The 27,044-nt window shown below is 31.8% G+C and overlaps 1 protein-coding gene and 2 long non-coding RNA genes across 9 annotated transcripts in view; 2 read left to right on the top strand and 1 right to left on the bottom strand.

Moving 5' to 3' along the window:
* The window catches only part of LOC143067937 (uncharacterized), a 39,109-nt gene that overhangs the window by 10,558 nt on the left and 1,507 nt on the right, over positions 1-27,044 (top strand). Inside the window, exon 1 of one of the 5 annotated variants that reach the window (XM_076241579.1) lies at positions 22,059-22,204. The exons of the other annotated variants lie outside the window; for them this stretch is intronic. The gene's annotated coding sequence lies outside the window, so the exon portion shown is untranslated. Of the gene's footprint in view, positions 1-22,058; positions 22,205-27,044 lie in introns of those variants that run through there. 5 annotated transcript variants of the gene reach the window in all.
* On the bottom strand, positions 276-6,416 carry LOC143067935 (uncharacterized). Of its 3 annotated transcripts, none has more exons than XR_012976069.1 (3): positions 5,613-6,416; positions 2,023-2,221; positions 276-665 (listed from the first exon to the last, which is right to left on the bottom strand). It is a non-coding gene; the product is annotated as an uncharacterized LOC143067935 (long non-coding RNA). The 3 variants fall into 3 exon arrangements; XR_012976068.1 differs by lacking the exon at positions 5,613-6,416 and adding an exon at positions 5,350-5,462; XR_012976070.1 differs by lacking the exon at positions 5,613-6,416 and adding an exon at positions 5,379-5,421.
* On the top strand, positions 10,983-16,245 carry LOC143067936 (uncharacterized). Its single transcript, XR_012976071.1, has 3 exons — positions 10,983-11,347; positions 14,560-14,647; positions 15,527-16,245. It is a non-coding gene; the product is annotated as an uncharacterized LOC143067936 (long non-coding RNA).

Below are 27,044 nucleotides of genomic sequence, written 5' to 3'. Positions count from 1 at the left end.
TTGTCCCATGGGACAAAAAAAATCCCATGGGATTTTTATTATCCCATGGGATTTTTAATATCCCATGGGACAAATTAAAATCCTATGGGATTCTAATTGTAAATATATAGATATAAATAAACAGTAATGTGTATGTTACAATGTTTTCCATTTGGTAGTAAATTATTATAAGATGAATCTTTTTAATTGAATATCTTTTTTTCTTGGGAAATGTTAATTTAGCATATTGTTCTTTAACTGTTCAAAACTAAACTTTTAAACAACAAAGCAGATAATGTAAGTATCAATATATGTTTATTCATGAATTATAGAATACTTTCTTGAAACACAATTATTTGCCATTTGAAATCAATAAAAACTCTATTGTTAGGCTTAACATACTAGTAGCTATTTAAGTAAATCTATTTTTTTCACAATATCCCTCAACACAAAACATTAATAGTTTCTTATCATCCAGCATTGTTTGATGGTATAGTCCACTTTTTGGACATTCAGCACAGAACTTTGACATTATTGTGGTTTCAATATTTTTTTGAAGTTAAAAGAACTTCAAATCATTGACTGAGTGATGAAAATAATAACTGATCCAACTTTTGTCTTTGAATTTATTCTGGTCTTGTTTCTATGTTTTCTCCATTTATTCTAGGTGGTGAATTTCAATCCTTCTGAAAAAGAACCAATAAAATCTTAAGTAATGGATTATACAAAATTGTTTTCATACATGTAGCAATAATATGATTTTCAATAAAAATAGCTATGCGATATGGATTTTACTGATTGTTAAAGGTTGTCCAGTGTCATCAGTTGCTAACGGCCTACATCCTTTGGTCTCTGATGGAGGGTTGTCAAATTAGCAATATACCACATCTTCCTATTCTAATACCATATAACAATCAATTAATTTATTCTTCTTTATAACATTTGGGTATTTTCCCAAGTTATATACATAATATATATATATACTGTAAATTCGGAATTAATGCAAGTTTTTTTTTATTGCGAAAAATGCAACGGAGTTGTAAACGCAATAATTTAAACTCGCATTATGAAATATTTTATATGGATTAAACAGGATTTTTCTCAAAATCGTAAAATTTAAAATCGCATTTAAGTCTAAAATGACAGAATCGCAATAATAAATGCACGCAATAATTTATGAATTTACAGTATAAAGATCAATGTTAAAACTTTAGACAACTATAATAACATTCCATTATTCACAAGAATTTGCAATATATTATACAAAATGCAGACAACAGAAACAATTTTTCTTTAAGCTTTTGAAGTTCAGACAGATTTCAATTTGTGTTTTATTTCAATGAAAAAATACCTTGAACATATTGGAAATTATAACATTGATACAAAAAAAATATGTATGTTTTATCCTTATTTTTTGTGTTGTTGGCTTGCTGTCTCATTTTAATATACATTTAAACATACATCAATAATCTTCTTCTTTATTAAAAGTAAAAATGGGATATTTTTGATTTTGATATCCCAAAACATTATAGTTCTATCAAACACCAATGTGTTTGATATTAATTTTAAGACATGTATAAATGTTCCAGACCATATCAGTATTCGGATGTTACTTTTACGGTCCAGAACTTACAGTCCCACCATATGTGTACAGTCAGACCATTTAAGTATATTTGTACTGTCTGGTACCAGCTCGACCAAACCTGTGTTTTTATTTTAACTGCAATTAAACTTTTTGTATTATTTAATCTATTAAAGATTTCAGTTATGTTGATCTGTACTGTACATTTGTTTGTAATAAACTTGACCAACTTCTTAAAATTGGGCAAGTGTACAGTCCAAATACTTGTTTGTTCTGGAACATAAACATGATTAACAAGCATTTGGCAGGATGTCATGCTAAAATCCCATTAATATTAGTACTAAATTTTGAGTACTTACTGAAATTCATGGTGAACACTCACCAAAAACTTACAATTTTAATAGAGGAAAGACTGGAAAGATGAATGCACTAACACTATCAAAACAGAGCATAAAACTTACCGAAAAACAAGATGTTTTACATTTATCCAGGAGCAGGATAATTGAAAAGTTGTTTTTTTCTTTCTCTGCTGTCCATCATATAACCTTTGATTTCATTCATGCAAAATATGAAAATCTGCAAAGGTAAGACCTAGAACCTCAACTTATCCACATTTTGAATTTTGAACTGCATACTTGTCCTTTTCATCTTGCTGACAACCTAAACATAAAAAAATGATAAAAACATAATTCTAGATTGACTTTGTGTTTTTATTTTTGTTGGTACATGTACAAACAATTTTCCCAACTTTAAAACGAAAACATCATCACCAAAGAGGAGGTCATACTAACCTCCGAAATATTTAAACAAACCGAAATTATTACTTTATTAAGATCTTGTCGTAAATTAATGGCATAGATACTCTTATTTTTGAAAACTTGATGTCTATTGCATACTTACATTCCTTTGTACGAGAGTATGCATATTAAGATGGACTCCATGGACTTTAATGTTAGCATGATTAATTTTACAGTCACTGACAGTTTTTCAGCTCTATGTGTACATTTTGAGAGAATCTTGCAATACTGTATATTCAGATATTCAGAACTTATTGTGAGGTTTTTATTAATACAACTGAAAGCTGTATCTCGTTTTCATTTCTGATACATATTTATGAGCTGAAGACCAGTGCCGAATTTTTCTCACTGCATTGAAGACCCATAGGTGACTTTCGGCCGTTGTCTGCTCTTTGATTGGGTTGTTGTCTCTTTGTCAAATTCCCAGTTTCCACTTCCCATTTTATATCATGTATGCTGATTTTTCTTAAATTACAATATTCAATCATGCAATTTTGTCCATTATTGAAAATACGATAAGCAAAAATAAATGCACAAAAAATTTAACATTGTTATATATGTAAAAGACTTTTTTTAAAATTCAAAACAGTTGCCTACACTGTTAATTTCCTTGTTTGATTTCATATTTTTAAAGCCTTTATAGCTAGCTAGATGGTATGCCGGGGCGGATCCAGCCATTTTAAAAAGGGGGGTTCCCAACCCAAGACAAAGGGGATGATCCTATATTCATTTGATTTGTTTTATTGTCTCATACAAGAATATATATGGTTTGACGGTGGGGATCAGGGGTCCTGAAATTTTTTCACCTAACCACTGGATGACAGGGGATCTCAACCATTTAAAAGTTTCTCAAATATGTGGGGGTGGGGGTGAACCCCATGGACTCTCCCTATATTTCCTTTTATTTGTTTTATTGTTCTATACAAGAATATATAAATATGGTTTAGGGGTGGGGATCTTGACCGTTTACAAGTTTTCAAACTAGAGGGGGTGGGACTTCACTTTTATTTTATTTCATTATTAATTTTATTGTCCCCGATAAGAATATATATGGTTTAGGGGTGGGGATCTGGATCGTTCACAAGATAATAGCACATTCTCAAATTGAACAGAGTGGTGAAACCCCCAAAGACCTCCTTTTAATTTCATTTGATTTGTTTTATCGTCCCATTCAAGAATATATATGGTTTAGGGATGGGGATCTGGACCGTTTACAAGATAATAGCATATTCTCAAATTGAAAGGGGTGGGGATTACCTCCCATGGACTCACCTTCCCTTCTTTCTTCCCCCCCGAAATACCTTTTAATAAGCCCCAATGCACAGATAGTTCACAGTATTTTCCCTTGATTTACACTAAAGAATATATGTGAGCCAAAATTTGTTCCTGTGAAAAAAGTTCCAGTGGAACTAATTTCACAGGAAATATGTTCTGGGAGAACTTTTTTCACAGACAATTTCTATATAATTTGTTCCATCTCTATGAAATAAGTTCCACACTTTACTTGGTGAAATAAGTTCTGGGTTGGTGAAATTTGTTCCTTACCTAGTGAAATAAGTTCCATGTTTGTGAGATTTGTTCCTTACCTGGTGGAATAAGTTCTGGATTTGTGAAATTTGTTCCTCACCTGGTGAAATAAGTTCCTTGTCTGTGAAATATGTTCCACTGGTTAAACAAGTTTTCTTATATACTGAGCACTGGTCATCAGTGAGTTTAAAGTCATTATAAAAAACATGTATTATATTGCATAATGTAATAAATAAAAAGTGTAAACATCCAATTGGATCATGTGGAGTAAATAAAAAGTGTGATAACATGCTCAAGTAATAATACTAAAAATGGCGCTTATGAGCCAGGAAAGAGTAGAATAAGAAATAATAATAAAAGTCTTTCCGAAAAAAAGTATTATAGTTGAAGATGAATATTTGTACTTTTTTGAAAAGGACAAAGTGGCTGATCAATTATATTAAAAGACATAAAGAAACAAAATACACGCTCTTTAAAAACTGTGCAATGACCATAGCTAAGTACATGTATGATTAGAACACCAATGACAGATCATCAGGAAACAAGGAGGTTGAATACCACATAAACGATCAAACATAGATACATTATCATCGCTTTTATTTCTTATCTTTATCCTAAAGTCATTCCTTCAATTGCAAATGTACCCCATGCAAGCACAGAACTTATTTTCTGTGAAATAGGTTCGAGGAGAACATTTTCATTGATTTCTATAAAATACCTTCGTTTAAAACTAATATCACAAGAACTTATTTCACTTTTTTTTTAAATTTTAATATTGGAACAAAATTCATGGTGCTGTGATTTTTGTTCCGGAACTTATTTCACACTTAGTTAAAAAATTAGTTCCAGAACAAATTTTATAGTGCTGGAACATATTTTCTGTGACATAAGTTCCGGTGGAACATTTTTCCTATGAAATTTGTTCCGGTGGAACAAATGTCACGCCGGAACAAATTTTTTGTAACATATACACTATACAGGTGTAATTTTTTTTTAAAAAGATAATACAACTGAAGACCACCCTGACCACAGTGGTGGATCCAGAATTTTTCATAAGTGGGGCCCACCGACTGCCTAAGAGGGGCCTGCTCCTGCCATGACTCAGTGATTCCATATATAATCAACCAATTCTTTTCCCAAACAGGGGGCCCTGAACTCCTGATCCCCCCTTTTTTTTCCTCATTTCAATCACCCTGATATAAATTTAGTTTTATCACTTACAATAGGAATGGTTTGAATTCCCCAATAATTCTTATATACCATTAATATCAACATATTTCATTTTTGATAAATGAAAGGCAAAAGTTTTCTATGGGTAGAAATGGATAGTGGGAAGCTTTCAGATTCACACCATGCCGGTGGCTGTGTTCAAAGTGCTGGGTTTTTATTATTACCCTCGTTGTTTGCGGACTAACTATTTAGGCCAGTGGTGGATAATAGTGTGCGTGCATTAATCTTCTATACCTTCTTAATCAATATATTCAAATACTGACGGCAAGTGTGTGTTGTAATGATGTACCAATGTCTTTTTGAAAATCACCGTGCTATTTACATGTGGGATCGAGAATGCAGGGGAAGGAAACTTGTCAATTATGTTTATTTCTAAGCCAAAATAAAATGAACCGCCGTAAAATTAACCTTGGGTAATAACAGTGCATGTAAGGCTCGACTCGGAGGGGTGTCTTTTTTTCTGTCTTCTTTTTTTAGTTATATTTTTAATAACTTACACTTTTTTCCATTATTCTCTTTCTTTCACTATTCTTTATTCCTTTTTTTTTCTTTGTCCTTTGTTCTCTATTCTGTTAATTCACATCCATACCCTCTTATGTGTATGTGGACTTACTGTAGTTTATTTTTTAGTTCTGGCAGAGATATTAGATACAATATATATTTCTCTGGTTCTGGTATTATACGATAAGTCAATTTCTTTTTCATGCAGTGTCATGAAATATAATGGTTTTATGCATATCAGCCAAGATTGTGCGCAACATTTTAATAAACAATTCAACACTATATACACGTTTAATGTGAATTTTATTAAAATCGATGAAGAACATGAATTTGGCAGCTAGTGCCCCTTAAACAGGTAAAGTTCAATTAACAAATTCTGATCTACTGGCATTCAACACCAAATTACTTACTTGCTGTATATTGATAAATGTGATTGTATATTGTCAATACCTCAACATCGAGAATACGTCATGTGAGGTGTTGGTCGCTACGTTTGATACGGGGTCAAAGGTTGCGGCTTCGAGACAGAGAAAAACATCCAGGTAAAAAGTGTAGAATTTTGTTTTTGAAAATTTGAGTTGTAAATTTTCCTAAAAAGTACTTAATTCCGTTCATCTAGTTGTAAATTTTCCTAAAAAAAGTACTTATTTCCGTTCATCTATTATGGGTATAAACTAAACTGAACAAGAAAAGTATTAGTAAACAGACAGAAAGTCCGACGTTGAATTAATTATTTTACAATTAATTGTTTAAATATATGAGAGAATGTTTTAGGCGAATTTTTATATGAGAGAATGTTTTAGGCGAATTTTCTTTAATTACAGATAAATGTATTTTAGGTTCAGCAAGGACGTATAACTATATACGTCCTTGGGTTCAGGAAATGATTTATTCTTCGGGTACGTCTAAACAACCGCTCAGGACCTCCTGAGTGCACTCAGGACCCATTACCGTAATCATATCTGCACACATGATGGATGTTTATATTCGTTATACGCTTCTTATTTTAGAGTTAAATTTTGGTAGAAGTTGAAATCGCAGGGGCGGACCCAGCCATTTTAAAAAGGGGGGGGGGGGGGTCCTAACCCAGGGCAAAAAAAGGGGAGTTCAACTACATGTCCCCATTCAAATGCATTGATCGGCCAAAAAAAGGGGGGTTCCAACCCCCCCCCCCCGGAACCCCCTCCCCCCTCTGGATCCGCGCCTGAATCGAACTTAGATAGATATGTTAATTCTTATAAAATAATGAGGGCACGTGTCACTGATTACACAACTACTGAGCCATGAATTATCCAATCAACAAAATTGATTGGATTATCTTTATTGTTTTTTTGGAATTGTATTGTTTAGTTCAGTTTTACCTTTAACATGAATTTGCATATAGAAAAAATAAAATATATATCTCATTCGATGTGCTTTTTCAGTTTATTTTTCATGATGACGGGTAAATTAATTTGTTGTGTTTTGCAGTTCACGAATAAAGAAAATTATTTTATAGTTTTTTTTCGGTAACAAGTGCGATTTTTGTTTTTCAGTGTGATTCTTTTCTCTCTCTCTATCTAAATCAAGTTTTTAAACAAACACAATGTTGACTGAATATCAAATTTTATTACATTTGTATATCTTTATTCTCAACAAACCATTATACAAGAGAAGACAATTATGTACAATATTCAGTTTAAGCTTAACGGAAATCTGTGCACGAAGACTTAGTCGTGGTTTGAACGGATTTCGTGTCAATAAACTGTCTTCGAAATAGTCTTTCTTTGTTAATGTTTGTGTCATTTTGGTCTTTTGTGGATAGTTGTCTCATTAGCAATCATACCACATCTTCTTTTTTATAATTTCTCGCTACTACAATCTAACTTACATATTTTTTTAGAAATAATTATACCCAAAATATCATAATTTTTAAAAAACGGAGACGAAATTTTTAAGTTCATTTTCAGAATTTATTTTCGCATTGAAATTCGTTTCAGGCTTGTGAAACTGGACAAAACGACTTTAATTAAGAGAAAAAAAACTTATTAAAAACGGATTTCTTAAAATATTCGTATAACTCAAAAATAAAATTCCTGGACAAGTTCGATAAAAATGAGAAATAACATCTAACTACATGTATATGAGTTTGATTGTTTGAAAAGTACGGCTTTTACCGTTTAGAACGGATTCCATATACAAAACTTTAATTAATATAAATTCTTTTAAAGTATGAACATTTATTTCCCTTTTCAAACTCGTGCAAAGAATTAATTAATGGTCCAGGACATGATAATAAAATTAAGAATAAAACTTAAAAATTTATGGAACGAAATCTTAATAAAAGACGAAAATCTTAAAACATCGTGATATTCATTCTAGACGTCACAATATTACTTCCCACATGGTCACACTGTACTAACAACACAATGTATAAAACAACAATAAAGATAATCCAATTAATTTTGTTGATTGGATAATTCATGGCTCAGTAGTTGTGTAATCAGTGACACGTGCCCTTATTATTTTCTAAGAATTACAAATGTAACATATCTATCTAAGTTCGATTTCAAATTCTACCAAATTTAACTCTAAAATAAGAAGCGTATAAAGAATATATGCATCCATCCTGTGTGCGATGACTATAAAGGGTCCTGAGTGCACTTCGTATGTCATGAGTGCAATCAGGAGGTCCTTCAAGCGGTGTTTAGACGTACCGTTATTCTTCTGGAAGCTTCAATTTTTTTTTTATCAATAACTTTTACACAAGGAGACATTTTTGTTTTTTGACAGCATGAACCCCAGTTAATGAGCAAACACAAATTAAGAACGAAAATCGTTTACAATTAAATTTTATAGAAGGAAAAAGGGGGGGGGGGTAATAAACAAATTTTATTTACGCTCACATACTTCTAAACAGATTTGCATATGTAAGCTCTCTATAGATAATGTTAAATTATTTCAGGAGTTTTGAAAAAAAGAATATATACAGTTTAATTTCGACTAAAATAGTGATTCTTTTTATAGATTTGGTACCTCAGTTTCGACTCAACATTTCATTTTGAATTGTTAGATGGCAAACTCTTTAGGCGAATATTGTATCTGTTCTTTATTTAATTATGGTGATATTGGCGATAATATTCATTATAACAAGGCCTTGTACAAATCCTTGATTATAGAATGTTTGGCAATTGAAAAAGACGAAAAATTAGACAAACCCTAATTATGCAGGGTTTCACAAGTTGATCTCCAAGCGGCCCACATTTAACATATAATAAGATCTAAATTTCTCAACGTTTTCAAAATGAAATAACTTGAATTGAAAATTTCCCAACTGTGAAAATTTGTTATTTCTAAACGTCTTTAATTATTATTTCGGAAAAAAAAAATATTTAGCATATTCATATATTTTCATAATTTTTTCCGAGGAAACCTTTTTTTTTGCAAAGTTTACTTCTATGTGTTTTTAACCATCACCAGCGACTTATTCTCTGCCACCACCAATTAGTCCTAATTATTAAAGATCAATTGACCAAATTCAAATGATGATTGGTATATCGTATTGAATATGATCATCGAAAACGTTTAGTGTAAAAATCACCGAATATAAATGTTTCTTTCTTGCAGGTTTTGGCATTTGTAAATAACATTAACGTTTTGGAATTCTAATGCAAAAGACAGTCGATTCAAACTGAAATAACTTCTTTAAAGATGGTTTGATTTTTTTCAGAGACACATGTATTATATATGTCTCAATACATGTATTATATGTCTCTGATTTTATCAAAACAAAAATAACAAAATTATAAAATATGTTAGTTATCGAATGTATACCCTGAACTCTTACTATTATATATATATGTCCTAAGTTACTTAATGTCCTGTGTGCAACCAGGAGATCCTGAACGGTTTTAAACGTACCATTATTTTATATGCATATATTCAAAGCTGTTCTTAATTATATGCATACTAGGTATCAGTGGCGGATCCAGGGGGAGGGTTTCGGGGGTTGGAACCTCCCCTTTTTTTGAACGATCAATGCATTTGAATGGGGACATATGGTTGGAACCACCCCCTCCCCCTTTTGTCCTGGGTTGAGACCCCCCTCCTTTTCAAATGGCTGGCTCCGCCGCAGAGGTATATTTATATATATATGTGTGTACCAGCCCCCCTCCTAAATCTTTGGAAACAAATGGTAGATTATATAGGGAATCACGGAAGCATGACTGGACGTGAACACTCTAAGGCAGTCAATGAGTCCCCACTTATGAAAATTTCTGGATCAACCATTGCTTAGTTCTAGTTATCTTAGGTCCTAGTGTGAAATAATGCCAATAGGTCTTTTAAAACACATCTTTATTCATACATGTATATATACGTTTTCTCACGGATTTGTTCATGCAATATTGGAATTATGTTTACTCAATGCGCAATTACTGAAGTTTATATTTGCTACTTTTCTTCTTAATTTCATATAAAAAAAATTTTGATTTTTTTTCTTCGAAAAATTAGTGGTGTTGAAATAGGGAATGGACACAGATACCTTATCACATTTAACCAAAGAAATGTTGTATAATGTCATCAATCTGTATTACACGTAGACAGGATGTTCTCTAGAAAACTATACGTTATACACACCCGAGAATACACGCATTGTCGAAATGGAAAATTACTGTATGTTATAGTTACCTGTAATCAGCTTTGCAACACCATGTCATGACAGTTCAAAAAGATTTTCTTCAAATCAAAATGGAATACTAGTATTAATTTTTTCTGTAAAATTTAAAACTTTAAAAAGTAGACTTTGACAAAATTATGAAATAGAAAGAATTGAACAATTTAAAATCGTATTTTAACAAAGATTTAGATATAATTTTACAACGATCCTTAAAAAATAACCAAACAAACGTTGAATCAAACGATATGAACCTACGCAGTTTTATATTAAAATACTGACACACACCAGTTTGTCATCTCAGTATGCAAGGCAAGGGTGCTTGGTGAGGTGCTGGAACTTGATGTACATGTATCATTAAGTTAATACAGTTCTGTTAGGATTGACTGCCTTTTTACAGAGACTTCAAGTTCTATTCTTACTGTTATCAGTTAGTATAGACGGTTCCTGGCTTAGAATGATTCTCTGCTCAGCAAATGGTGCGTAATTAGCATTTGAATCAAATTTCTTGTAGAAGTAAAAAACACAAATTAATGTATTTGTATTTGACAACTTTATTCAGGAGCACAGTCTATATTATCCGGCGTAAATAACTTCGAGATTTATGTGGAAGTTTACTCTGCTGCTCGATCTATGCTAATCGATGTTCCAGTATATTTCATATTTATATTTATTCGAGAGGCCTCGTAATCGTTTATATTCACTAAAAGCACAGTCGCCTAAATATTTTATATGGCGAAAAAATTGCGAAAATTGGGGGAAATAATATATTTTTAGTAGCATTATTATTTTAAAATCTTAAGAGGTTGCTTGCAAATTTAACTCTAAAATGAGAAGTGTATGACGATCTATAACGAATATATACATCCATCATGTGTGCAGATACGACGGCGACTATATAGGGTCTGCCATGAGTGCACTTTGTATGTCCTGCATGTGTGCACCCAGGAGGTCCTCCTGAGCGGTGTTTAGACGTACCGGGAAAATCTTATCTGATTCAGGATCATCGGTTACACTCCCCTGTCACCAGTGATTCTTTTTTGCTGACATTCTGAAAAAGTATTGTGTAGTCCCTGTGTAAGTGTTGACTCTCAACTTGCACATGTGATTTTTTAACACTCCCCGGACTTCTGCAAAAACAATTATTCAGTTCACTGATTTAGATGGAAGGTAAACGAACAGAAAGTCACAGGACATTCCGACAAAAAGTCACAGGACAAAAAGTCAAACACATGTCAAACTCAGGCATTAAGTAACAAAGTTGATAGGACAAAAAGTCACAAACAATTTGTTGACAATTGATTGAATATAAATGAAAAAAGATTTTGAAATATCTTCTTTTTATTACATATATTCATTTTTAATTTTAGGAAATTGTTCATAATATAAAAAAGAAGATGTGGTATGATTGCCAATGAGACAACTGTCCACAAGAGACCAAAATGACACAGACATTAACAACCATAGGTCACCAAACAGCCTTCAACAATGAGCAAAGCCCGAGGTAAAGCCCATACTGCATAGTCGGCTGTAAAAGGCAATCATACTATATCTTTTTTTTATATTTACATATTAAAAAATGCGTGCAAATGTAATCAAAAGCTGCACACAAACGTAATGATTTTTGTGCGCAAATGTAATGGTAATGTGCGCAAACCTAATGCACTGATTTATTTGTTTTTAATAAATTTTAATTTAAAAGTTGCTACATCATGTTCATGTATAAAACTTCAAGAAAAATACAAAAAGAGTGTTTTCTTGTTCAAAGAAAAATAATCTCAAAACTAAATTGTGACTTTTTGTCCTGTGACAGTGTGTGACTTTTTGACTGTGACTTTCTGTCCTGCATTCAGATTGAATAGGGGAGTTTGGTTGACCCCGCCTCCCTCTATCTGAGACTACTATCTCAGTGATGAGCTTTGTGTTTCATGTACAAATGTATTGTGCTTTAATTTATGTACAAAAAAATTGAAAAACAGATATGTTACACATAAACAAACGACAATCACTGAATTATCGGATCCTGACTTGGAACAGGCACAACCATAACAAATTGGCAGGGTATAAGGAACTTTGAAAATATTTAGTTTTTGTGGTTTGGTCTATTTTCCGGATACTGTAAGCAATAAGGCCCCTTTATTTAGTGAATGAAATAATTGTAAGATGCACTTAGCTGTCTGTCATATTTTATATGAACTTGACCTCATTTTCATGCATGGTTCATTGGTCAATGAAACACTGCATTGTTTTGTCAGTTTATCATATGTTTAAAGTTACAGGTAGATTATATTTGGTAGATATGAAACAATTGTAAGGTGTGCATGTCTGAATGGCAGATTCATATATAAACCATGACCGCATTTTATTGTTCTTTGGTCAATGATAAGTTTTCTTGGTTTTGTCATTTTATCAGGCCACATTTAAAAGAATGTCTGTTTCCCCTCCCCCGGGTCTACCCTTTGTAAACAGACCAGGAAGGCAGGTTTTTTTTTAGCTCACCTGACCTGAAAGGTCAAGTGAGCTTTTCTCATCACTTGGCGTTCGTCGTCTGTCGTCCTGCGTCCGTCGTCCGTAAACTTTTACAAAAATCTTCTTCTCTGAAACTACTTGGCCAAATTCTACCAAACTTGGCCACAATCATCCTTGGGGTATCTAGTTTAAAAAATGTGTGGCGTGACCTGTCAAACCAACCAAGATGGCCGCCATGGCTAAAAATAGAACATAGGGGTAAAATGCAGTTTTTGGCTTATAACTCAAAAACCAAAGCATTTAGAGCAAATCTGACATGGGGTAGAATTGTTGATCAGGTCAAGATCTATCTGCCCTGAAATTTTCAGACAAATCGGACAACCTGTTGATGGGTTGCTGCCTGTGAAATGGTTATTTTAAGGAAATTTTGCAGTTTTTGGTTATTATCTTAAATACTATTATAGATAGAGATAAACTGTAAAAGCAATAATGTTCAGCAAAGTAAGACCTACAAATAAGTCAACATGACCAAAATTGTCAGTCGACCCCTTAAGGAGTTATTGCCCTTTATAGTTAATTTTTAACAACTTTTCATCATTTTTTGTAACTTTTAAAAATCTTCTTCTCTGAAACTACTTTGCCAAATTTAACCAAACTTGGCCACAATTATCATTGTGGTTTGTAGTTTAAAAAATGTGTCCGCTGACCCAGCCTACCAAACAAAATGGCCGACATGGCTAAAATTAGAACATAGTGGTAAAATGCAGGTTTTGCTTTATATCTTTAAAACTAAGACATTTAGGGCAAATCTTTCAAGATTTGAATGTCCATCAAAATAAGATATATCCCCTCACAAATTTTCAGTTGAATTGGACAACCTGTTGTTGGGTTGCTGCCCTAAAATTGGTGATTTTAAGGTAATTTTGCAGTTTTTGGTTATTATCTTGAATACTATTATAGATAGAGATAAACTGTAGACAGCAATAATGTTCAGCAAAGTAAGATCTACAAATAAGTCAGCATGATCAAAATTGTTAGAGGACCCCTTAAGGAGTTATTGCCCTTTATAGTCAATATTGAACAACTTTTCGTCATTTTTGTAACTTGTATAAAAATCATTTCTAAAACTACTTGGCCAAATTTAACCAAACTTGGCCACAATCATAATACTAGGGTATCTATTTAAAAATAAAAGTGTCTAATGACCCCGCCTACCAACGAAGATGGCCGACATCAGTAAACACATTAACAGGTGAGCGACACAGGCTCTTGAGAGCCTCTAGGTTTTTTTAACTGGATGTGATTGTCATAGCATGGTCACATGAATGGTTTGACTTGTCCAGTCCAGGCCACTTATCAGTTGTTTGTGCTCAATTTGAGTGTATTTATTTAGATTATCAATCCTTCTGCTTTCAAGCACTTTCCAAAAATGGAAACAAATTATTTTCAGGAAAAAAATAATTTCGATTTTTTTGTGGAAAATAATTTTTTGACCCGGGCGCTTATTTTTGACCCGTGTGGGGAGAGGGGAAACAAACATATTTTTAATTTTGGCCTTAGATTTTTTAAGCATAGGTCTACTTGTTGTATGGAATGACTACAAGGTATAAAATAAAAAAAGATGTCTGCCTGCCAAGGTTAATTTTACTGTGACCTCATATTCATAGAATAATGATAATATTCATGATATTGAACAGCAAGAATGATGAGTAAGTTGATGTTATATACAAATAAGACCAAATTTTCAGTTGCCTACTAATTATGTAATACATGTAGTCGTTATTTTTGTCATTAAATGATGTTTACCCTTTTATGTGTAGGGCAAGAACATGAAAGATAAAGGGGAAACTATAAACAGAAGAAATTATCAACAAAATAAGATTTACAGAGGTCAACAAAGCCTAAATGGTAAGTCCACAGTTATAAAAAATTTTGTCCTTGAATAATAATTAAATATTTATAAAATAAGATGTGGTATGATTAAAGAGAAAACTATCCATCAGAGTTCAATTTAGTGGATGTAAGCATTGTAATTACTTATTAGAGGCCATTGATGACCTGTAAGTAATGAGAAAACCCATACCCTATACATGTTATAGTAATCTATAAAAGTCAACACTAATCAAATTTGAAACAGAGCATCAATTCAAACGTCAAATATACCAGACTAATTTATAAAAACAAAAAATTATGAAAAATAAAAATGACGGGTATGAACCAACATCAACCACTGAACTATGTACAAGCTCCTGATATTAGACAGGTATAATATGGCTGGGTTGATATAAAAATAAGAAACACTTAGCAGTCTGATTTCCAATGAGCATGATGAGACATTTCTCCAATAGAGATCAAATGACATTTAAGGAGGCTCTAGGGTATAACAATTTCAGAAAAATGTTTTAATATTTTTTTTTCATAACTCAATTTATTTATATCTTTATCATATGGTACACCAAATCATTCAAAACAATCAATTCGGTTTGGCCCCAGATGACTTATATCATATATCATTGAAAAAGCTCCAAATTATCTCCCTTTGGTGCAAAAATGCCATTTTTTGGCATTAAAAATGTAATATCTTATTTAACTCAACGGTGGCCTATATTTTTTATTATAATTTTAAATAAGCTGTACTTTAACTAAACTATTTTAAAATTTAAGCGATTTCTGTAATTTAGTACTTGAATATTTAAATGAAATTTTATCATATTAATCATAAACCATGATAAAATAGCGATTTTATTGATCTCTTCACTGATAATTTTTGAGTTTGTGTATTTGTAGGTCAGAAATCTGGATTTTCATGGTCATCATTCACAGATCAATACTGAACAGAAAACTTAAAGCTGATATTTTTCTCCATAGTGCGACTTTTTTATTAATTTGAAATGGAACATGTTTTTTCCTACATTTATTTGAAAGAGGAAATTTCAACATGATGACTATAAACAAAAAGGAGTCATATCATCACGATCATTGATGCACAAGAACTTGATCATATAAATACAACAATGTAATTATCAATTGAAAGATGGAACGAATGAACAAGATATTAGAATGTTGTTGTCCAAATAAACTTGCTTTGTCTTCTCATTTGAATCTCTCGATTCAATAAAGATGTACAGAGGAAGATCTTTGAAGAACAGATTGAAAAAATGTTTTGTCTAAGAATTGCAGGAATATTCTAGTGAATGAAATTATTTATTGACTTCACTCTTATATAGTGGACTGAATAATTGTACATAGCAAGTTGTGAATAAAGAAAGCAAAAACTTTAACAAAAAGTGTTTATATTATAAATTTGCAAATATAAGCATACTATTATGTACACCACAAAGTTATATATTATAATTCAAATCGTTTGCCTATACAAGTATTGCAATGAACCTATAACAAAGAAAATCTTACCTCATGAAAAGAGTGAACTATTCAGTCAGAATATGAAATATTTTTTCAGTTCTATTTTTCATAATAGAATAAACAAGACAAAGATTTCAAAACAATATTTTTTCATTTATTTAGAAATTTCATCATTTTGTTTCAGTGAAAGGACTTTATTCTTTGACTGTAAAATATTATTATTATATATTCCAAAATAAGAATAATCTTTATTGTCATATAAACAAATAAAAAACATGTTTGTGACAAAATTTAAAAAAAATTATATATATGTATATATAAAAAATATAAAAAAAACTCGTATACATTTAAAACATTTTACTACCAAACAGCATTCATTGTAACATACACATAACTTTATATTTATATATATATATATTTATAATTTTAATCCCATAGGATTTTATTTTGTCCCATTGGATATTAAAAATCCCATGGGATAATTATAGTCCCATGGGATTTTTTTTGTCCCATGGGACAACAAATATCCCATGGGACTACAATAATCCCATGGGACCAAAAAAAATCCCATGGGATTTAACCAAAATCCCATGGGATAATGGTAAATCCCATGGGATTTTGCCCTGTCCCATGGGATATTGAAAATCCCATGTTTTTATAATTCAAATTGTAAAATAAATATGAAAGTAACAGTATAAAACCAATGAAATTATTGAATCCCATGTAATTCCGCACATTTTGGTTATATACATGATATTGTAGCTCTTGTTTGAGGCGGCGGCGGATTTGCAAATGAGTGTTTTGCAAATTAAAAGTGTCCAGTGTTATATATTTAATTCGTAATTACGTATGTTTGTCCATAAACTCTTAATCTAAAATGTGCATCATTTAAACTTAATCGGGTTTCTTTTCATATAAGTTCACATTAGGTAAAATGAGTTTTTACAATTTGATTTGAAAGACCAGAATGATTCTGTCACGCATGAAAGATGTATTTATTTACCAAAAGTAGACCATTGTGGTGACTGATACATTTGGAACGGTTCAAGTCAGGCATGTGTGTCGTTGCTTTTATCGCCCGTTTTCTAGACCCACAAGTTCTTTATGAGGTTTCCGATTTTTTCATACTCACTTTTTAAAATAACTGTATAAACAATTTCAACTGTCGCATCTGTGTTTACTTATTTAAAACACTGAATCACAAAATTACCCTAAGTCCGGGATTAGGTAACTAACCGCATGAATCCTGTGTGTTTTTATGTTCACTTTAAATCAAGATTACATGTTATTTTAAGGGAAACACTTTCTCATGCTTTTTCACTTAATTATTTTTAATTTTGAAATTCTGGAAGACCGTAGATGGCACAGCCTGTATATTTACACGGTATTTTACTTTAATTTTTCAATATTTATGCATTTTAATGGATACATAATGTTAAGTTAGTGCAAGTTTATTAAATACGTATTTGTATTCAAAATTAATCTGACGATAAAAGAATGTTACTGAAATTTTACGACAGACAACAAAGTGTTTTCCCAACCTTGAAAAATAAACTTTCACAATAAAAGTATAATAAAAGAATCTCAATATTTTAATTATTAAACAAACCAGGATAATCCAATGTAATACCATTGTAACACACATATATTAAACATTCACATTTTACTAAGCAATTTAAAATAAATCTATTTAAAACATGGCAATCGGTAGGATATAATAAAGTCTTCATTTATCTAATTTGGATGTATGATTCAATACGCAGACATTTAATAACACGTGGTATTTCATGTCCATTTTGGTAATATCAGTAACGTAGCACACACAAATATACTAATCGTGCTTCGGAAATTCTTTTTTGGTTTAAGAGACTCATTTTATGGTATAAATATTATAATAATACCAATGAATGGTGCGTATGTGTTTGTATTTTGCTTGTCATGTTTTGCTGAACTGCACAATTTTCATAACGAATGTTTATATTTGCCTTTTTCATACGTAACACTATTTCCAAGGTATCAAACAGATTTTTGATTGGTTAAAATTTTATTTTCTTACATTTTTGAGTATTCAATTGGAAACATAAGTCTTAACAAATTTACAATAAACAATTTACCATATGAAAGAATACTCGCAATTGCCGAAACCAAGCTTAAATATACGTTATCTGCTGAAACAAAATCATACTTTTACAGTTGTCTGATATCGGTGACTTGACATTACTGTATAGTCCATGCACAACGTCAGCTTCACATTGGACGTGATCTTATTCAGATCCATCTTACGGTGCATTTTTTTTTGCAATGACAATATTGCGAACATATACAATGAGACGTCACTGTGAACACGCGCATTCCAACTAACTTAGAAACATACACCCCATACCAAGAAGCTACTGACAAACCATCTCTGACAAGGGTAGAAACATTGACAAAAGAAAATAAAATTAATAAAATTGAATTTTATTATTTAAATTCAAGATGATACAATACGCCATGTTGGTAATGTCTATAATATTTGTAGCTTCAAAGGATGGAAAAATCTTGTACAAAATCTTGAGAAATTTCAACGAACTCCTATACATGTAGCACAATAAAGCTGAATATATAACTCATTTTTTTAAAGTGACGTTTCTATTTGTATGAGAACCAAGATAAATGTTGGTAAAAGTTTGTGTCGTTTACAAGAAATTACGAATTATTCTTCGTTTTTCAAAATGCCTAATCTTGTTATGACTTTTCCATTAAATTTGTGAAAGAACCTGCACAATTTATTTTAATCTACTTTGTCATTTTAAGCACCATGCTTAATTACATGGATTTATTTCAATACTGTTGAAATTACATAATTCTGCAGGGGTGGTCATATTGCTGTTATTAACTGTAGAGAACAAATTGATATTTATTTGTTCAAACAATACACGACTGCTTGTATGGTTACATGTAAGATCTCAATCAAAATTGAACAAGTAAATTCTTTTATCTTTATACTAAAGTTTTTTTTATTGTTGGATATTTTTCATCCATTACAATGTCGGTGGAAATAAATGTTTATATGACAGTTATTGTATTTTGTTTCATAACTACTTAAAGTCACTTCAGTAGGTATATTATACTTTTATCTGCCCACTTTCCATGCATAAAACTCTGAAAAAAATATATGTGTGCACTTAAAATGTAACAACGCGAAGTTCATACTTGTATGATATAAACATGCAACAATTGGGAATACTGAGTAGGATGTATATTTATGTATAGGAAATTCATGAAGATCACTATCAAAAACTATTACGGTTGATAAACACAGGGGTCTGTGTCGCTCGTCTGAATCTATTACGGATGATAAACACAGGACTCTGTGTCGCTCGTCTTAATCTATTACGGATGATAAACACAGGGCTCTGTGTCGCTCGTCTGAATCTATTACGGATGATAAACACAGGGGTCTGTGTCGCTCGTCTGAATCTATTACGGATGATAAACACAGGGCTCTGTGTCGCTCGTCTGAATCTATTACGGATGATAAACACAGGGCTCTGTGTCGCTCGTCTGAATCTATTACGGATGATAAACACAGGGCTCTGTGTCGCTCGTCTGAATCTATTACGGATAAACACAGGGCTCTGTGTCGCTCGTCTGAATCTATTACGGATGATAAACACAGGGCTCTGTGTCGCTCGTCTGAATCTATTACGGATGATAAACACAGGGCTCTGTGTCGCTCGTCTGAATCTATTACGGATGATAAACACAGGGCTCTGTGTCGCTCGTCTGAATCTATTACGGATGATAAACACAGGGCTCTGTGTCGCTCGTCTGAATCTATTACGGATGATAAACACAGGGCTCTGTGTCGCTCGTCTAAATCTTTTGCACCTTCATTGATCACTCTCACATATGTATTTATTTTCATTCACAACTAAAATCTCTTTTTGCTAATTTTGTAATTGCTCATCATTTCTATAATGCTACTTTAATGTTTAAAGGCCTTCGATGAAGAGCTTCTCTATTCAAATTAGTTCAAATTATTTGTTTTTGTCATTGGGTTGCTGTTTGATTGACATATTGTCAGATGCTTTTGTCTAATTAAATACATTTGTTTAGTATATTATGAGTAATTTAATATACACATTTGTACTAGTGTGAAGAACTTTTAACTTTCTCTCTCATATTTTGAATGAAAGCCAAAAAGTATAGCATTTCAAAGGAAACCCTTGTACTTTTTTTCTAGAGTAGGTCAATGAGTTCAACCCTAACTAGTCTTGTTTTAATTTCTGGAATAGGTCAACGAGTCTATTATTCAATCCTATCCTGTCATTTTCTAGCTTTATCTAGATTTACTAAATCCTTAAACACATTCATAGGTCTATTTAAAATACTAAGTATCTTAAGAAAATCCTAAGAGTAAAAGCTTTGCTACAACAAACTAGGGCCATAGACAACTTGTAAAGATGCCAAAATCAGACAATTACAGATTAGTTTATCCTTGTTTCAAACATTTATTACATGTCAATGTCACACAATTAAAAAAAGTTACGTTCAATATTCCTTTGTTGTTTTGTTCCTAAATATCAGTAACTAAGTCTATTAAATTGAAGATGTGTTATTTACAGAAAGAGAAAATGCTTCTTATGAGCGGTAACTTATCACAAATAAAGGCTGGTGTACTGAATTACAAACTAGGTATAAATCCGAAGCATCCTACTTGTATGTCTTACTTGAATGAATTTCATAAATTTACCTCGATATGAATATGATATATCAAACACACCAATTGTCCGTTTTCGGTGTTTGTACATTAGTTACCGTGGAAGGAAATGATTATGACAATCACCCGATATGCATTGGTATCGACTTAATAACAAAAAACTTACAACCAATTTTACTATTTTAAAGAACAATTCTTTAAGGAATGACTGTAATATTTTTTCTGTCTATGAAGAAATAACATAAAAAATTTGGTGCACACTGAATAACGCGCGTAGCGGGTTATTTAACAGTGTGCACCACATTTTTTATGTTATTTCGAATAGACAGAAAAAATATTACAGTCATTTCTTATAATTTAATTCTAAATTCCATTTTAAACCGTAGAAATCCATGAAAAAACGTTGATGACGTCACGGTCACATGTCTATGGGCTCATAACAAAATAACGTCAGCCAATCAGAAGACGCGTTACATCCAAAATTAAATTATTAAAGTATAATAAGAAAACTAAGAAAGATCATAGAGTACAATTTGATGGGTATGGAGAAACTGGAGTGTCAGCTAGACAGTGTCAGCTAGACTGGTGCTTTCAAAGGAGAAAAGGAAACCAAAAACCCTTATTAGTAGGCCTAAGAAATATGACTTGAAAAGTGAAAAATTCTGAACAAACAGTTATATTATTAGTATTATCACTTCTATTGTTGTTACTATTTTAAATAAAAACTCTATGGAACACACGTTATTGCATCGGAAAATGTTACTGTACAGTATATTACATGTTTTAAAAGCATGAATATTAAAATCCGTTTTTCTTCTATGTACATATTTTATAAAACAAGTTATAAGTCTTCAAACATAAACCGGAAGTGGCGGGTCTTTGTGTAGAAATTTGCCTGTTTTATGGAAATGGTTTCATATAATTAGGATAGTGTAAATCGGTATACCATTTCATACATGTATTGTAAATAGAAAATTGTTCTGTTTATACCTTGATTTTTCACGCAGACGTAGTAAATAGGAGATTAAATTTAACAGTATCAAGCTTTTGATTAAAATGTCTTCTCAATTTAAGGATGAAATTTTAATGAACTGATTTTGTGGCTACTTCAGTTCTATGAGTTAAATGGCAGCATTTATATACTAGATTCAATAAATTACACTTGTTAATCCACTGGTTTCTGTTTTTACATAACAATCGTCTTAAAATATTAAGTTTATACTTTAAATACCTGATAAAATGTTAATATGCGATGACAAATTATATTCGAGGTGGCCTGTTATAAGTAAATATATTAAAATTTTCAAGCAAACAAATTGAAATAGTTGATTTCATAACCTTACACGGCTCACCTGAACGTTAGTGGATTATAATATCTAGGTTATTCTTATATTAAGGTAAGAAGTATATTCCTTTCTTTTAGTCAAATATACACATGATTTTTTTAATTTCTATTATTCTGTAATAGTTTATGGTTTGTTAACATTTTTTTACGGCAAGTTGTGTTTGAAAACCAAACGAACAGATTGTGATGCAAAAAGTTTCTGCTTGATATTTTGAATGAAACTTAAAAGTTCTTATTAATATCAAGATAATGATAAAAGAAATATAGATTGCCTCTACCAAGTTAATTAAATAAAGTCATAACATTGAAACGGAGTTCATTTTTGTTTTATATCAAATGTACACGCTAATGCATGGGATGAAAGTTCTTTACTGAATGGATTCAGTGAACAAAGGAGGGTATTTTTACAACAGTGGTGGTCAAAACCTAGGTCCAGTTTTATACCATACAATGAACCAAGTTTCAACTATGAATGTGATTTTGTAAAATTATCTCTCGATGGTAATTTAAATTTTATTATCAAAGAATCAGTAAAGAGTAAACGAACAAACAAATTACCAAAATCACTTATGGAAAACTGTATAACCCTGTTAATTACTGCGAAGGCGTGTGTTTGGCTGATATTGACCCTTTCTATTAAAAAATTATTGGAATATTGTCAGGTAAGTTTTGTTTGCCATTTTAACAATCGCATTTCCAAACCATTAATTTGATTTCATCTTTTAAAAATCGGAAGTATTTTATTACCACGAACTACTATGTCTAGACCCGTTTAAAAGTACTTCACGAGATAATTGTTTATACAGATCAAATATAACGCTCTTTTTGTTGAAAAATTAGAAAACAGTTTAACAAAGTAAATGATGACGAACGTCACTTTTTTATCAATATTGTTTATGTAAAAAATACTGAATTTAATTTCATCTGGCCTAATAAAGATCGATTCCAATTAACCTCGATATACCAAATGACAGACATAAAGCTACACATATTTCATGCTCTTAGAGAACCATTCCAAATTCAACAATAAATCAGTGTATGGTTTTTTTTTATTCTTATTTTCTGCGAAAAAATTTTTCTCTCATTGGTCCAAACAACTGTTTTTCCTAATTTCCACTCAGACCCAGGCCATACGGTGCTTTGATGAAAAAATAACCAGATGCATAGATAATTATAAAAGCAGAATGGAGAAGTAGAATATAACAAAAAGAGGCAAGACAAAAAATTATACTAGAAATGCAAATTTTGGAATTAAAACATTTAGGTCTCGTCCTGTAATAGTGATGAATTTATTTTCATTCCGTCTATCATACAATTGTATCTGAATGTAGGCTTCAAACATATAATCAATATAAGACTGTAACTGTTATTTGTCATGAATTTTGATATTGGAACTTCAATGTGGCAATTTTGGCTAGCTTTTAGAAGACTCATTAATTGAAATGACAATACGATACTGCGCCCAAGAAGCACATAGTAATCATTTGATTAGATACATAAACGTTTTATAATTTCATAAATGAACATTTTTGTAATTATTTTCCTGTTTATTGCCTTTTATTAGGTTAGGATTGAAATTTGTCTTCATGTTATACCTATTTTGTGGCTGAGTGTAGATAAAGAACTAATATTGTAAGGGGACGACCATTTGATATTCTGGGGGGAACAAATAATTTAAAAATTGTATGTTTTCAAATATTATAAATATAGTTGTGAAAATAAATAATCAGTCCCTCGCTTTAATGAAAATGAAAAATCTTGCTTCAATAGTGCAGAAAATAGATAACATGTCCTCTTAGTTTACAAAAATAAATAACCGATTCAAAACAAATCCTCCACCCTCCCCCCCCCCCCCCCCCCAGAATATCAAATGGTCGTCCCCTTAGCGAATCTGAACATTTGTAGTGTAAAAAAAGTTATGACTTTAAAAAAAAAAAAAAAAAAAAAAACTAGTTGTGGTATGTTTTGTATTGTTGTGTCATTGCATATCTGCATCATGGACGTCTCGCTCAAATTTCGTTTTCTTTTTGCTTTCAAATTTTCTTACTTAAGTGGATGTAATGATTACGCTAATAATACAGCAACCAAACAATGTTTTACTTTTGTGATTCGGGGCCTTTTATAGGTGACTATGCGGTATGGGCTTTGTTATAAAAGGCCACGAAATGGCCAATTTAAAAAAAAAAACGAGAAAACTAATGACCTGATTTATTGACAAACAGTCAGTTTGATTGAGGTCTGGAACTGCTAGTAGTCCTTTATTAATTTATGTATCATTGTCATTTTGTTTAGTTTCTTTTATTACATATTCTGACATCGCATTCGCACTCGGACTTTTTTAAACTGAATTTTACCGTGCTTATTGCTGTGTGCTTGGTTTTTTTTCTTCTTCTACATTTGCTAGAGGTGTAGGGGGAGGATTGAGACCTCAAAAAACATGTTTAACCCCGCCGCACTTTTGCGCCTGTCCCAAGTCTGGAGTCTCTGGCCTTTGTTATTCTTGAATGATTTTAATTTTACTTTCTTTTAAACATTTCGGAGTTTAGTATGGCATCCATTATCACTGAACTAGTACATATGTTTATTTAGGGGTCAGCTGAAGCACGCCTCTGGGTGCAGGATTTTCTCAACGTATCAAAGACACATAGGTGGCCTTCGGTTGTTTTCTTTTCTTTGGTCGGGTTGTCTCTTTGACACATTCCCGATTTCCACGAAATTACAGAGTCCTGACTTAGGATAGACACATATAGCGAGTTGGAGAGGTTTGAGCTCTCTTTAACCTGGATCAGTGATGAAACAGTACAACAAAAAATAATCTATAAAAATTTGTTGAGTAGGGCTATTTCTTTTGTCATTATAGGTATGCATTTAATTATTCTCCAATTTTACATCCCAGCTCCTTTGTTCTAACAGGGGTGATCTGAGCCGGATCGTACCAACCAGATCACCCCAGTTTGAGTTTCTTTGTTGTGCATGCTTTCCTTTGTTCTGTATCATTTTGGCGGGAATGTCAAATCCACTATAAAACTTATAATCAATTATACGGAATAGACTATCTACCAAAATTCACGTAGAAAAAATCCAGTGGATATGCTGAGATTCGAACTCAAGACCTATAGCATATCAAGCCAAGAAACATACCACTACACCAGGGCGACTGGATATGAATTTCCAGTAATTTATCATACTTAAAGGAAGCAAGATCTTTTTATAAGTGGGGCGAGTTGGCAGACCTTTATTCGGTGGGGTTTTAACCCTTTTCGTTAATAAGTGAGTTGTCAGACTGATTGTTCAATTTGATTTTACACTTTTTTAAAAGTGGGCGATTCGGTAAACAAGAGTGGGGAGATTTTTTTTATAAAGTGGCGATATAGTGTGGGCCGATAGGCAAGTGGGGCGAGTTGACATTGTTTGATATCTACTCATCGGGTTCGGGGGTCATAAAGGGTATACATCATATAGTAATATATAAAGTATATTATAATGGTTGTGTGGCGTTCTAAACTAGATTTTATGAATTGTAAATGTTTTTTCGTCTAATCTAAAAGAGCTGGGATGTAAAATAGTTATCCCACTCGGACTTGGTGTGTCAGTGTTAGATCACCCTCTGGCCTCCGGCCATCGGGGTGATCTTACACTGACACACCGCGTCCTTATGGGATAACTATTAAGGAATAAACTGAACGGTTGTCAGTATTTTAACAAGTATACGTCGAGGTTAGTGGATACGAACGAAATAGTTTTTTAAGAGTGTAAACCCATACGTTTAAAGTGTCTTCAAATGGCATTAAGTATATCAAATAAATTTAACAATTAAACATACACATATTAAACCCATGAACGTATAACATAATGTAAAGTGTGAACATTTGTGGCTGATCAAATATTTATGTTTTTTTCTGTTATTGACCCACGATATCTATTTAAAATGTCCAAGGCATTAATTCGGGACCAATGGATATTAACAATACTAATTCTATCAAATCTGGACAATCCTAGCATAGAGAAATCCGATTTATGTCAAAGAAGTTTAAATCTAGAAAAGAATTATTAAACCTACATATTGTTGATACTATATCTTAAATAGATTTTAGGACCAAACATTGAGAAATACCGAATGAAGGTGAAGTTTTTTTTACTAATTATATGTTTTGGTCAAATTGTGTTTTTGTTTCATCTTTTGAATAATTTTGAAAAACTTTTTAAAATGAGCAATTGATTAATGCTGAAGTAAATATTGAACACATATTAAATATTTAAAATAAATTGTATTTGTGTATGTCATTATTTTATAAAATCATTTCACGGATACGTTAAAACACACTTGTGCTAGATTTATTTTCTGATGTCCGTATGCACTCTTACTTTTTTAAATTTTAATGATAATAGTCATAAAAATGGAAATATAATACCGAAATGAAAAGTCATAATATTTTTATTATGGGAATTTTCCATAAATCATTATTGTACAAAAAAATGACAATAAATGAGGAGCAATTTACTATTAATGATGTATTTAAAAATCGTTTATCACAAATTTTGACAAGTTCGTTTGATTTTTTTATGAACATTATATAGAGGTAATATTCAAAGAAAATGGCTTGATCTAATTAAAACTTGATCTAGCATGGTTCCCGTTTTTGATATGTCGGGATATTATACAAATGTATAAGAAAACGCGAGCGATGCGAGATCGGGTTTTGAATTAGATTGAAAAGGGCTGGACACCTACAAATATGTAACTGTCTCTCCATTAATAATCAAATTGCATACCATTTTTAACAAAGTAAGATACTGACTGACAGGTCGACTGACCTCAGGGAGTGAATGTTAACTGTCTGTATAGTCCCTTCATGTCTATGTACTTTAAGTATCTGCTGTCCAATTGTAGC

The sequence above is a fragment of the Mytilus galloprovincialis genome, chromosome 3 (genome assembly GCF_965363235.1).
Source record: "Mytilus galloprovincialis chromosome 3, xbMytGall1.hap1.1, whole genome shotgun sequence".
NCBI classification, from domain to species: domain Eukaryota; kingdom Metazoa; phylum Mollusca; class Bivalvia; order Mytilida; family Mytilidae; genus Mytilus; species Mytilus galloprovincialis.
Note: the sequence above shows the minus strand (reverse complement) of the source record. Positions and strands in the feature narration are given on the sequence as shown.